Source organism: Apium graveolens, chromosome 2 (genome assembly GCF_009905375.1).
Source record: "Apium graveolens cultivar Ventura chromosome 2, ASM990537v1, whole genome shotgun sequence".
In the NCBI taxonomy this organism is placed as follows: Eukaryota; Viridiplantae; Streptophyta; class Magnoliopsida; order Apiales; family Apiaceae; genus Apium; species Apium graveolens.
The window spans coordinates 56,187,333-56,192,051 of NC_133648.1; positions in this window are offsets into that span (position 1 = coordinate 56,187,333).

Sequence of the window (4,719 nt, forward strand, 5' to 3'; positions counted from 1 at the left end):
TGTGCTGACCATTCTATCCTTCCCGTAGACTTCCTTCTGTTGAATCTGCTCCAACTCATAGGTTTTTAACACTCCATAGAGCCTGTCCAAAGAAATCTCACTCAGATCTCTAGCTTCTCTAATGGCAGTGATTCTATGTTCAAGATGAGCTGGCAGTGTTAAAAGGAACTTTTTGTTGACCTCCCTGATTGAATAATACTTTCCATTGATGTTCAGGTTGTTGATCAACGCATTGTACCTCTCAAACACTTCAGTAATTCCTTCTCCTGGATTTGATTTGAAATGTTCATATTCAGAGGTTAGGATTTCCAACTTGTTCTCCCTAACTTCCTCTGTGCCTTCATTAATCACCTCAATAGTTTCCCACATGTGTTTGGAATTTTTACAGTTCATCACATGTCTGTTCATCAAGGGATCAAGGGAATCAATTAATATTAATTGAAGGCTGGCATCCAAGGAGGCTTCTTCCTTCTCAGCAGGAGTAAAATCTTCAGGCTCTTTTGGATAGGTTCTAGCTTCAGTAGTCACCACACCATCTATTATCACCTCCGGTTCAATAACCATCGGAGTTTTTATACCCTTCTTTAACAAGTTTGAATATTTGGGATTTGCAACTTGTAAAAATAATAGCATCTTCTTCTTCCACATGATATAATTCTCTTTATCAAATTGTGGAATTTTAACGGTTCCAACTTTATGTGAAGTCATTATGAATTTTCGAATAAATAAAAATTCAAGGAGTTGAAAAATCACAAAAGTCTAGGATCTTGATTTGTTCGTTAATCAGAAGGCTCTGATACCAATTGTTGGGTCCCAATGTGTTTGTAGAAGGGGGGGGGTTGAATACAAACGTTACCAAATAATCGAATAAAATGCGGAATAAAAATGTGAAACAAAATTCAAGTTAAATAAAAATATTATTAAACTTGAAATGTGTTACAACAACTGTATCGATTACAAGGAATTAATCTCAAATTAATTATCACAAATTTAGAATAAATTCGACATGAACTTTTTCTATTTTTGTAATAAAAAGATTCAAATGCTAAACGCGATTTGAGATTAAGTTCTAGGGATTTTGATCCGCTAGATTGTTACACAAGAACAAGATAAATAATTCTAGTGGTTTGGATTTAACATTAACAAACTAGAAATTGATCTTGAACTTCTGCAGATGAAGGATGATATTTTTCAGAGGCGGCTGCTTTCTTTTGTTCTTGTATATTGGATGGATAAAATGAAACTGCTGCTTGTCTGCTTCTTTTTAATCAACAGAATAGAATTGAATTGGCATGACAATCCTATAGCTGGCAAGACTTTCGGTAGGACAATTGAATGAACTAGCAAGACAATCTGAATGAACTAGCATGACAATCAGAATGAACTAGCATGACAATCAGAATGAACTAGCAAGACAATTATCCTCCTAGAGTAACTTTCGGTATGACAATGGAAAATGGCCTAGCATGACAATCGGTATGACAATCCTGATTGTCATGCTAGTTCATTTTCAATTGTCTTGCTGATTTAATGCTTGAATTTAATCCAATTAAGCTTCTGAAAATTCCTAAAATTCCTAGAATTAATTCAGAATTAATTAATCAATTAATTCAATTAATAAATAAATTATTCTTCGCAGATATAATTTATTTTCTTAATTAAATTAGATGACTTAATTAATTAATAGAGAATTAATTCTAGTCTTGAGCAGCAACCATTCTTCTGCAAATCTTCTGAAAATCACTGAAAATTATGAATCAATTCCATCACTTCAACGTTGACACTCGATGTACTGTCTGGTTCATGAGTGACTAACTTCCGTGACGTTTCTTCATGTCTTGACTTTGACACTTTGATTTTCTTCAGATTAAATCCTTGTAATTTATTGATACTCTGACGAGATCTCTGTCACTTGATTAAATCCACGATCTTGATTTATATCACTGAGGCATGATCAACTTCTTGAACTTCTTCCAGTGAATTACCTCCTCAAGTCTGTAGATGAACCTTGTTTCTGAATCCTTTGACAGATATTACTTTGCGAGATCTCTCTGACGGTCGATCCACTATTTACTTATTACATTCTTATTTGAGTTGAGTTGAATCCTCGAATATACAAATAGGCTATGACATATGACTTACAACTATTACATTCAAAACTTCAAAATCTACCAACTACAACCATCATAAGTCTACAATCTAAGGAAATCACAACAAAATGAACTAATTAAACCAACTAATTTACATCCAAAACTTGACCCTACCCTTCAGAAGCCCACTCCCTACTAGTAGGGAACATGGAACAATTGACTCACAAAACTTAGCTAATATTCACTCCAACGACATATGTTCAGATATCAACTCATTTGGCTGGTGAAGTGATAATAAACTTGTTGACACCTGCTTGGATGTGTTTCCCAGCATGAGGGCCATCCACCAACACACGTTCTCTACAATTCACATAATCTAGTTAGTAAATATATATTAACTTCCAGGAATAATCATAGTATTAATTAACTTTCACAAAATGACACCAACACTCCAGAGATCTGTCTGCGTTTAGACTTCAAGGTTATTGGAGGTTAATAAACCGAAAAATAAATTGTTGAGTTGGTAAAAATAATAGAGTTCAAGTTACTATATGTATATGTATATATGTATTTGTATATGACTTTATTGTCTTTAGTTAGAAGTTGGTGAAATTAATAACAAATTTGACCATATTTGGTTAGAAGTTGGTGAAATTAATAACAAATTTGAAGAACTATAGATTCATTACAACACCCCTGCCCCCTTTTGCCACTCACTCACATTAAGGTTTAGTGGTATCTCCTTCGCTTCCTTTACGGAATAAGAGGGAAGAGTGTTTTATTAGCAAAAAAACATTAAGAATAAACCCACCATATTGTTTTAGAAGTTGATTATAGTCCAGCAAAATTTGCACATTTGAGGATTCACCCCTTACGTGATTGTCAGAAGTTAGAAACCAATTTTTCTTCTCAGTTGCTAGTTTCCTGCAATTTATTGGGTGTTCCTTACCCTCTAGAATGAACTCGTAATAAAGCCTGTACAACCCAGCACAAAAATTGATATAAAAAAGATAAGGGAAAATGAGAGTATGATACAAAATGTCTCGAGTAGTAGTGTTCAATCAGTTCGTGTGGTGACATCCTACGACACACATAAAAATACTACTATAGCTTTAACATATGTTCTATTTACAACTAAGTTCGTTGATTAACCAATTGACAGGAAGGTCCAGAGGAAACGAAGAGGAGAGTTTAGGTTAAAATCATCAATCTGGAATAAACATACAATATATTAATGTGTGTAAATTAAAGTAATTACAAATAAATTAGCAAGAAGTAATTAGACATGATCACAAAGAGAAATGACAATGACTCTCCAGAAAGTAAATGTATTTAAATAACCGGACCACATGTTACTTCTTCTGTGACAAAATATTGGTAAAACACCACAGGGAGTATACAACTTACAAATAATTAGGCAAAAATTAACCAGAACATCTAAAACTCGAAAAGTCTAAATATTATAAAAACTTCAACAAACAAATATGTTAACAGGGACATAAAAAGGATAAATGACATACCAAATATGACGATTAGTTGATTAAGAAGAGGAGTCGGTGTTATTAATAGTACTCTGTACTATAAACCATGCTCGATTAAATTCGAGCTAGAATGTTGCGACCTAAGAATAAACACCAACATTCATGGCATTTACAGTTAGCAAGTACAATGCAGGGCAGGCTACAAGTACATAAGAAGGAATAGAGGAAAATTGGAAGGGTGTTTCGGGGTTACATCTCAAATTTTTCTAGTAATATAAGATCTTCAATAATCTCCCTACTTTCTTATATTGATGCATGTGACTATCACTAAGTAACCGACAGGTTAAATATATATACAACTCCTTCACCATCAAAATGTACGACATGCAAGGTCTTAAACGTGGAAGCTGTGTAAAAATCCATCTTCCACATTAAAATTTATCAAAATAGACGTACTAATACTGGCCCAAGAATTAATGGCGAAGGAAAAGTGATTTACCAGAAACAAGTTCTGTAGTTAGAATCCTTTTAATCCGTATACCATCTATCACCATGGGAACATAATAACCTTCTGTATTAGATAACAATTCACGAAATCTTTTCTGGTTATTCGCCTCCAATTCATAGTCACATTCACAAGATAATTCTTCTTTAGCCACCTGCACAGATATTTTAGCATAGTACTATAAAAGAGGCACTAATACAACCAATACCAGTGAAACGATGGATAATTCCATACAGGAGTCGGAAATGTCCAGGCAATGAAATTAAGATCTTGTTGAACCTGGAAAGTTTTTTTTTAAATATAATTGATGTAATAAAAGAATACAAAATATGTATAATCGAACTCCAAATGGAATACTGAATATGTATATTTGAAGTGCAAAATGAATACACGATATGGTAAAACATTGGATTCTTTCTCAGAGTTATACTCCCGCTTTTCCTTGAATAGATTACAAACATATTTCTACTCAAGCCACAATGAGATTAACCTATCTTGATGAATAAGACAGGGGACTATCTGAGATCAACTCGCAGTTTTATATAAAAACAGGATTTGTCGGGCCTATTTCAGAATCTAGATTCAAAAAGACCAACTAAATTTGCAGTTGTTATTGTGAAGGTCAAAATGAAGACACAAGGAA